The sequence below is a fragment of the Vicia villosa genome, unplaced genomic scaffold (assembly GCF_029867415.1).
Source record: "Vicia villosa cultivar HV-30 ecotype Madison, WI unplaced genomic scaffold, Vvil1.0 ctg.000579F_1_1, whole genome shotgun sequence".
NCBI classification, from domain to species: domain Eukaryota; kingdom Viridiplantae; phylum Streptophyta; class Magnoliopsida; order Fabales; family Fabaceae; genus Vicia; species Vicia villosa.
This window is the reverse complement of record NW_026705264.1, coordinates 848,660-859,236: the sequence shown is the minus strand read 5'-3', so window position 1 is coordinate 859,236 and position 10,577 is coordinate 848,660.

The following is a 10,577-nucleotide window of genomic DNA, read 5'->3' as shown; positions in this document are numbered from 1 at the left end:
ATTCCAGAAGTTAACAAGAAGAAGAGGAAGACCAAAAGGAGGAAGGATGAAGATGAAGGAACCTCTATTAAAGTTAAGAAGGATAAGAAGAAAAAAACTTCAGGTAATTCTTCTATCTCTGTTTCAACTCTTAATTCTGAAAATATTGAAACTTCTGTTTTACCCGATTCCCAGACAATCAAATCTTCAACCTTAGAAAACAGTTCTACCGGTTCCCCAGAAGAACAAACATTGGCACAACTATTGTTAGACATTGACATTTTTAATCCAAAAACATCTGTATCTTCCAAACAAATGGAAACTCAAACCACCACTCCTCAAGTCATTCCAAGTACTCTAGAGAATCCCAAAGATACGTATCCTTAAACCACCGATCAAAGAGAAACCTCACCAAAGACTGCTACACCAGAAATCCAACAAGAAAATCTTCCCATCTCCTCCACACCATTGAACCGAAAACTGTCTGAACATCCACCACCAATAGAAACAATATCCCTCAGTTCCTCTAAAACTGCACCTTCTATACAAAATCCACCAACCCTTGAAGAAGGTTTAGAATCTTCTGAATACAGACCTCAATGCAAAAATTCTATTCAAAAACCTTATGGGTGGTACACAGGATCATGGAATATTTTTGGATACAGTAGCCCCTTAGCCACAATTATTCCCGACACCTTTGTCCAAAACACTCCTACCTATAATTTATTTCCTGAATCCATCACATCCACCCCTCCATACCTAATCAAAACAACTTTGCCTCGTTCATCAGAAGATACTGTCAGATCATCGTCTCCTGAAGTACATGTCATCCCGACTTCCCCATCACCACAAGATTCACTAATCTCATAGCAAATTACCTCAAAAGATCAAATCTCTAAATCTCAACAAGCAGAAACCTCTGAACCTCAAATTGAAAAATCTCCAGAACATCAACCTGACCATCTCACCATCCCTGAAATATCCTTTGAGTTATTACCTTAACCCTCTACTGAGTCTGAACCTGACCAACCCTCTGAAATGGAACCAGAAGCTCGCCCTGAACCTCAAATTCCTGAACCTACACAAACAAAGGTTGATATATTGTTCAAGAATTTTGAAACAAAGATGCAGGAATGGATAGCAACGTTTAAAGCTGACTGTTCAACAAACAAAAGTCCAGTGGCTTCAGAAGCCCTTTAGGATGCCTTCAAAAGGAGATTCAACTCTGAATCCCTTAAACTCAAAGAAGTATGCTGCACTCATGCTAATGAGAATTTTTTGAGTATTTGAATGCTGTCATCACTCTTGTGATGGATCTCTAGGCTCTCAAAACTCCACTATTCATCAACAACACTTCTGGTTCTACATCATTTGAGCATATGGACATTGATGAGAATAAAACAAACTCCTTGGCCTTGGTAAAGCATATTTCAAGTGATGTGCCAAAAGACATATGTGAAGGAAGGATACCAGCATGGGAAATAAATGCTGATCAAGTGACTCCCAAAGTTCTCACTGTCTAAACTGTTCTTGCAAGCATTGCAATCGACAAGTCTACTAAGGCGTTTGAGACTCTAAATGAGCTCAAAAAGGAAAATGCAGAAACCAGGAGACGGTTAGATGCAACCAACAGGGAGTTCAGAATCTGGATGATGAAGCAGGAAGAATCTACTAACGAAATCAAGAATCTTTTGCTATCACTTATACCGAAACAATCTTAAATTAAGTCTTTACCTAGATATTCTAACATCTATCCGTTTTAAGTAGTTTGTTGTCTGATAAATTGTTATGAACTTTGCCTGTCTTTAAAAATATCCCGTCACACCAATTCATGTTACACTTTCTTTGTCAAAGGGATATTAGTCAAAGGACTCTAAACCGAATAATCAAGAATACATGTAGAATTCTTAGTTAAACTCTTATCATTAAACTCATAAATGTTCTGAACATAATCTGGACAATATTTGAGGAGATTAAAAGAAAAAATTCTCTCCAACTTTCGCAGCAGAAGCTTATGTGTTTGAAGTTTTCAGGAAGAATATCTGAGCCTAAAAGAATACACCTCCAGAACTTCCAAGATGATGCACGCATGCATAGCTAAAATATCCACAAATCTTCTGAAGTAACAAACTAAAGAAAATATTTCAGGAGGAGTTATAAGTAAAAAATTATTCATAGGGTTATCCAACTCAGGGGGAAAATATATATCTCAAGGGGAGAAAAGGAAAAGATTAGATTAGATTTTTTTTTAATAAATCAATTGCTTAATTGAACAGAGAAATTATTTCTAAAGTCTGATAGTACCCTCTTAAACGCTTTTTGATGATAACAAAAAGGGGGAGAAAAGGAAAGAAAAAGAGTAATACATTTTGATGAAAAGTTAAGTTGCTTGATTAAACATGAAAAATGAGACGAAGTTTAATTGCTTAACTATTAACCTCTCATAAAATTGTTCCATCAAAATACATGGTTTTTGTCATCATCAAAAAGGGGGAGATTGTTAGAACAAGATTGAGAATCTATGTTCAGAATCTGGTTTTGATGATAACGAACATATATTTTGTGAGTAACAATTTTATTACTAATGATTTCATTAGGTGTGCAGGCATTATGCTATAAGCCTTATACATTATTCATCATAAGAAGAGTACAACGACTACATCAGAAAGTACATCAGAAGGCTCAAAGGAAATGAACAAAAGTCATGAACAAGAAGTCTTGCATATTCAGAAAGATCACGCAAGAAAAAAGATCAGAAGTTTTGAAGTTACAAGTATTTACAACATAGTGACTTACAAAAGATAAACAAGCACAGAGTCACATGTGAATCAAAAGATAACCTTCAGCTTAGCAAGCAAAATCAAATAAAATACAAAGGATCATAATTAAGAAGAAATCAATTACAAACATCATCATTAGCTAAACGGCTACAACAACTAAAAGGAACAACTCCCAAGAATGATTGAAGAGGCAACCTACATGCAGCACATCAAAGAAAACAAAGCATGATGGAAACACGTCTACATTTATTACGCTTTCCGAAGATCAAGATAAAAAAACATATTTGACAGCTATAAAAAGAGGTAAGATCTCTTATTAAAGGTGTGGTTTTTTTGTAGAAGAAAAGATTAAGAAGAAGATTGGAAGAAGAACCAAAGAAGCAACTCTCAATAATAATGGATGTTCTTAATCTACTTAAGAAGAAGATTGGAAGAAGAACCAAAGAAGCAACTCTCAATACGAACTGATGTTCTTAATATGCTTAAGAAGAAGATTGGAAGAAGAACCAAAGAAGTAACTCTCAATAAGAACTGATGTTCTTAATCTTCTTAAGAAGAAGATTGGAAGAAGAACCAAAGAAGCAACTCTCAATAAGAACTGATGTTCTTAATCCGCTTGAAGAAACAAAGATCAAAACAAGAAGCAACCTCAAATAGAAAATTAATAATCCAAATTTGCTTGACAGAAGAAGTGAACACGAAGAACTACTTGTAGGAGCATTCTACATATGAAGCTAAAGCTCTTACTCTGCTTACCATCAAGAAGCAATGATCTTGTTCAGAAGATGCAGACAAGTGGACTTAAAAGATAATTCACTCATAGTGATTCCTTGTCATTGCTTCACATAGTATGTACTTAGAATAGGAGAAAATCTGCTTAACTAAGAAGCACACTTGTAATCTCCAGAAGCTTGATGAACTTCATATCTTGCTGAGATCACTGAACGGCTTATCATCAATATTCAGTCATAGTAGGTAGCTATGCAGGGAGTTGGTCACAACGTGTTGTTGTGCAGGTTACTAGATTGATGAATGTTATATCCAGAAGGGATCACTGAACGGTTCAGTCATCTAGGGGTTAGTCACTTGCGAGTAGCTTGTGCAGGGTACCTGGGTCAATGGACGTTATATCTTGCAGAGATCACTGAACATGTCATTGTCCAGATGGTTAGTCACAGCACTTGGCTGTGCAGGATTGTTAGTCACGACGGAGGACCGTGCAGTTGTAATCATGATTTGGTTATAGTGGATTAAGACCTCTGTTGAGAGGCATATCACCTGAAGAAGGTGGACTGGAGGTAGCCTTAGTTAGAAGGTGAACCAGGATAAAAATGAATATGTCCCTTACTTTCTGCACATGTCATTTTAACTTAGAACTTCCGAGGTTTAATCGATAGAACTGTATGAAAATTCTAGTAACTCACGCTGGATGTCTTACTGGAATTGCCCAAAGCTAGATCTTCTTCAGTTTTGTTCCATTGTGCTTCAGGAATTAGAACAATGGTTCCATCTTCCATGAACTTCTCAGGATGTTTCCATCCGCTTTCCACAGCTCTCTAGGCCTTGTTGTCCACAGACTTTATGACTGCTACCATACGAGGTTTCCAGTAGTCATAGTTAGCGCCATCCAGGATGGGTGCTTTATTCCAAAACACTAACAGTTCCTTCTCCATAGTACCAGAATTTTGTTGTCCCTAGATCTCACCCAAATGTAAACAGGCAGGGTGCCTGCTCTGATGCCAATTGAAAATTCTAGTAACTCACGCTGGATGTCTTACTGGATGTTATGACAACCGCAATTACACAACACAAAACGTTAAAACAGAAACAAATAAAAACAATAAGGAACACACATAATTGTTTACCCAGTTCGGTTCAAACAACTTACTCTGGGGGCTACCAAGCCAGGGAGGGAATCCAATATAAGCATAATTAATTCAGAGTTAAACTCCCCCGTTTACAATTCCTCACTTAAACCTACCCAATGAAATTCCAACCTATTCCTAGACCTGAGTATCTCCACTCACTCCCCCTCAATCACAACAGTGATTACAAATAAACATAAAACAATTTCAGAGAGAAGACACACTTCAAAAACACACCTTGATCTGCTTAAAAGCTTCAATCAAGAGACACACACTCGTGCTTAAAAGCTTAGATTGACAACTAATAAAACACAACCTATTCCAATGAAATTATTAAAGACAATTGCTAGGAGTACAAGAGACAGCTACAAAACTATGGTTTTTCACAATTAACAATCCTTCTCTCTGCGTTCCAAATTAGGATTGCAGACTTTTTATATACAGCTCTTGGGACTTGGGCTTTATTAGAAACACATTAGAGTTAAACAAGTTAACCTAATTCACACGCCATCTAGTTGTTACAGAATGTGCTGTCAGCGGAATCTTCTGGACGAAATATTCAGCACACAATAAAATGTTTCCTAAATTGTAGATTGAGAGAAATCAGGAAACACAATTAATAAAATATAACAGCTCCTGCTGTCAGATAAGGATGCCATGACATCAGTCATGATATTCACCAGAACCTGTATTAGCTAAACATAAATGCAACCTGCATTACAAATTAAAAATCTTGTCATGACATCAGTCAAGACATTAAACACCCAGGTATGTTTTGCGACCAATGCAGCCAACATGAAAACATCTACAATCTCCCCCTTTGGCAAATTTTTGGCTAAAATAACCTATCACACCATATCAGAGAAACACTTGTAGCCAAAACAAAATAACCAAACACAATCAGAGCTAATACAGTACAAACAGCCTACCCAGTATGCACATAGTGCTCAACCAGATCAAAACCACCACAAGAGCAACACAAGCACAAACATATCAACACAAAAATAACCACATCAGAATTGTTGATCACACACACATCACACTTGTTGTTCTGGGGTGATAATACTACTTCTCCCCCTGTTTGGCCACAAAAGTTGCCAAAGCAAACAATTGTCTTCTCCCCAAAATTTTAATAGGTTCAACCAAAACTTAAACTGAACTAAATCGAATAAAATGCAAACAAAACTAAACGAAAGAGAGAAAAAAAACAAAAGAAACAACCAGAACTCCAGTTGCATTTACTGCCCAGAGTCAGACCCACTTGAGGTGTCTGCATAACTTTCTTTCTCGGAGCCATCAGCAGGACTTCCATTTTCTTCTTTTTTTTTATTTAAATTTTTGGTTCCTCAAGGATGAAGATTCCTAACTTGCTCCGCAAGTCTTCAAACTGTGTAACATCAAGAGCTTTTGAGTGGATGTCATTGATATTGTTAGGAACATTCTTGTGTCTATCTTTAGATTCATCTTCAGACTTCTTGGTTAGATCCTCAATTTTCAACATATGCACCATTCTCAACTGTGCATCATTCAAGATCCTATCAGGACTAGTTACCTCTGTATGCATGTTTAGACAACACATTTCTTTGAACGAGAGGAACAGAGATTGTTGAGGAATCTCAATGAAGTGAGTGAGTTTCAAACCTGTTTCTGTGGGAAAAATACAATATGTGATTACACAAGAGTCGTTGTAGAGGGATGGCAACTGAAGGATCTTTTTGTGAACTAGGAAGACCTTCACATCCAGCTTATTAACAACATCTAAATCAGTAGTTGACCTTTGTATAGAAATTTGTTTGTCCTCCACACAATTTTTGATGTAGCAGGGCATAGTTATGACACTCCTCTTGACATTATGATTAGATACACATTGGTGTATCCAACTTGATTTAGACCAGCCCAAAAGATTTGTAGGAATCATACCTGTCATCAGATTGACATCTTCAGCTGTGATCAGAAGGATCATGCTCTCCTTGCTTTCTTGAATTCTCAAGTTGAATTGTGAGTCCTTTGCTCTTTCCATCCAGATTCTTGAAGCTTGGTCTATTTCTAATGTCTCTTCTCTTAGATGGAACTGACTATCAATGGATAACTTCTTTGGTGTCATACCCCAAAATTTACCCACCATATTCAAATATTCAAATTATTTCAAAATTGGATTTTTTATAAAATTTTGAGGTCATTCGCATTGACGTCTTGAATTTTATAAATATTCGATTTAAAGTCTATTTTTAAATATAATAATTTACTCTTAAATTATTTATATTTTAATAAATAGCAAAAAGTTTTCCCATGCTTCATACACTTTCAATTGGCTTTTATTTCAAACAAATAATATAGCACAATTGGTAAGGAGGTAAGGCTTGCAAGTACAAAGTCTCGGGTTCGAATCCCACTTCTAACACTTTTTCTTTTATTTGTTTCTAACTATAGTTTTAATTTTATTTTCATTTATATTAAAAAATCACAAAAAAAATCATTTTTTATCATTTTATTTTTAATTTTCGTATTAATTAAATAGACATTTTTTAAAATAAGCAATTTTAACTTTTTATGCATTTTTAGTCAAAAATCACCAAAAAAATCCAAAAAACGAAGTTTTTAATCTTATTTGTTCTATTTTTAGCACTTTTTATAACTTAGGGAACAAGTCAATTTTATTAAATTAGTTTGATTTAATTTTTTATTAGAATTAAAACAAATTGATTTTTGGGCTTTGATTTGGTCAATAGTTTTACTATAATTATTTTTCTTCTAACCTAATTCATGATGATAAATAGGACTAACAATTCTAACCCTTGGTCACTCTCCTTTCTCACAAACACAAAAAATATTTTCTCCTACTTCCCCTTCTCCAGGGTTGCAATTCCGGTTGCAGCGTAGTAATAAATTTTCCAGCCTATCAGTCGAATTCTGAAACTACTGTTTCGATTTGCTCCGAATTTTTTCTAGAAGTTCAGAAAAAAATCGTAGAACAATACTCCTTTAGAATTCTATTCTAATGGATTTTGACCCTCAAAATCGCAAATTCCTCTTTTTCTATTTTATTTGATTTAATTTCTATTTTCATATTTTCAAAAAAATCTAAAAAAAATTGTAGTTTCGTTTTCTTATTTTATTTGATTTATAATCAGGTTTTTATATTTTTTGGATTTTATTTTAATCACTTTTCTATTTTTCCATTTGTTTTCTTAACCGTATTATTGCGTTGGTTTATGAGCAGGTTTTCTATGGATTGACCAGATGATACCCAATTGTTTTTTTTGGCCAAAAACCTTTTGGTATTTGGCCAAATACCTCCTTTGGCCAAAAGGGAGCAGGTGTCAATTCTTCCTTACACTTATTTGTTTGCTTCATTGCCCTTGAAAACCTTGGTAAAATCTCTTTTTTTAACCATTAATTTTATTTTTAGGTTTTTTTCACTAACCCTTAAGATTTAAGATTTATCACTAAAAACCTCTAACCCTTTTTCTTTTTTAAATAAAACGATAACTTAGTTTTTTAGGTAAATTGATATAATTAGTAACATTAGGATTATGCTTCCCTTTTAATTTATTTTAGTCAATTAATTTAATTTAGCTAATTTAGGTTAGGGTCAATTTATTAATCATTTTAATCAAACTAATTGGTTGCGATGGTTAATAATAAAATAATTCAATTCCCAAAACAATTCAAATAATCTATTAAAACACATTAATTTTCTAACGGTGATAATCGAATCAATCGATTAGAATAATTAGCAATTCTTCATTTAATTTGTTAATTATGTTGATCAAATCCGTTAATCACCGCGATTAATGAAACATATTATAATTAGGGTTGTACGCCATATTAAAACACATATTCTCTTACAAAATTACAAACTATGAATTTCAAAACTGCGATAAGGTAATTCAAAATACCTTCAACACACTCATACTAAATCTAAGGCGTACAACCCCCCCGAACTACGTAGACTCTGTTCCTCCATAAGGAGGTACGTAGGCACTTGGCAACAAGGCGAGTCCCCTTCCTTAAAACCTCAATTAGGTTTTAAATCTCACTTTTCACCCTATTCATTTTCTTAGCTATAAACCCAAAAACTTACCATGATAGTCTTACAAACCTAAAATGCAAACCTTAAGAAAGGGTTAAGGGTGCCTAACACCTTTCCTTGACCTGAATATAATAACTTACCCAGAATTCTCTTAACTGCGCAGGGTTTCCTATTCGCCCTGGTAGAATGGGTGGCGACTCTAAATCTAAATTTTTAGGGCAGGTTGCTACACTTGGGACCAAGTTCAGTGCAATACTCTTCTTGATTAGATAGATTTCTCTTTTCATATCTCTAGTCCGAATGTCTTTAAGCGCATTTATCATAGTTTTCCTTGATCTTTTGACAGCTTCTGGGATTTGGTTCCGAACAATAATCTCCTTTTGGAGAGCATTTTTGATATTTACTGATGAGCATTCATCAATTCCAGAAGCTTTGTTTGTCTTAATGCGCATAATTGAGTTCTCAACATATTTTGATGTTAAGACATCTGTTTTGACATTGTCATATTCTACTGAGGTAGCAGACTCACCTCCTTCTACAACATCCCCCATTATTGTCATGTTCTTGCTTATACCAGAAATGCACTTGTCCTTTTTGTGATTCTTATCTTGTATAGGTTTCCTTCTTCTAGAACTTTCTGTTTTCTTTATAGCCTCTTCCTTGTTTTTGTCACAGCTTGAGTGTTCAGCATCTAAACATACCTTTCGCTGTGGAGTCTTTCCCTTGGCTAGATTTTCCTATTGAGAGATATTTCTTTGGGTAGGTGTAAGAGTTTTAGGACATGAGAACCTCAAGTGACCTATCTTACCATATTGATAGCATCTCTTGGCCGAGACAGGGGTGTGTTTCCCCAGGTGTTGAGGCTCTTGATTGACCTTCTTTTTCTTCTTTGTGTCTCGCAGTTTTCTTTCCAGATCAACAATGTTTATCATGAGACTTACTCTCTCTTCTTGTAATAGGGCATAAGCATTTTTATACACCGTCAGTATTTTGCTCAGTTCTCCATTTAGTAGACACACCTCAGAGTATCCAGCAACAAGTTCATCGCTGGTGAGTTCTTCAATATAAGACTCATCCACTTCTTCTATCTGGTTATTTGTTCTAGGAACAGGAAACTCTAACTTGATAGTTCTTTCTTGATGCTTACCCTCAATTTTTTCTTTGGCCATGGGACAAGTAGAGGGAAACTTGGATTTTTTAGGCTCCCATAGGTAACAGTTATTCTCAGATCTGGCTCCCTTCATGATTTTTTCATTGGTAATAATACACTCTTCTTTGGTGAACCTGATATAAAATCCTTCATCACATAGTTGACTGATGCTTATATGATTTGCATCCAGTCCTTGTACAAGTAGGACATTATTTAGATTAGGAACACCCAGTCTTTCTGTCTTGCCAACACCTTTGACTTCTCTTATTTCTCCATCACCAAGAGTCACATAGTCGTTTCCCTCCAGTTTGAGGTCTACTAGAGAGTTCTTCATCCCAGACATATGGTTTGATCAACCACTGTCTAGGTACCAATCTTCTTTGGCAGGCATCCTTAGAGAAGTGTGTGCTACCAGAGCAACATTCTTAGCTGCCCATTATTGCTTTCTGTTATAGGTATCATATTCAGGTTTGACTTGATGAGTTTAGTTTGGATATCCAACTAGTCTAAAACAGAATGGATTTATGTTACCAAATCTTCCACAATGATGACACCTCCCTTTTTGGAATTTCTTCTTTAAATGACTCCTTCTTTTATTTACTTGATGTTGTGACATTGGTGCTGACCCCCGGTTCTTCACACAAGTTTCGGGCTTTTCTCTCCTGAACCCAGAGGTGAATTCCTCTTTAGCCACAAATCCTACCTCGGACATATCTCTTGTTCCTTGTCCAGACTCCAGAATTTCCTCTAGAGTATCAGTTCCATTATTC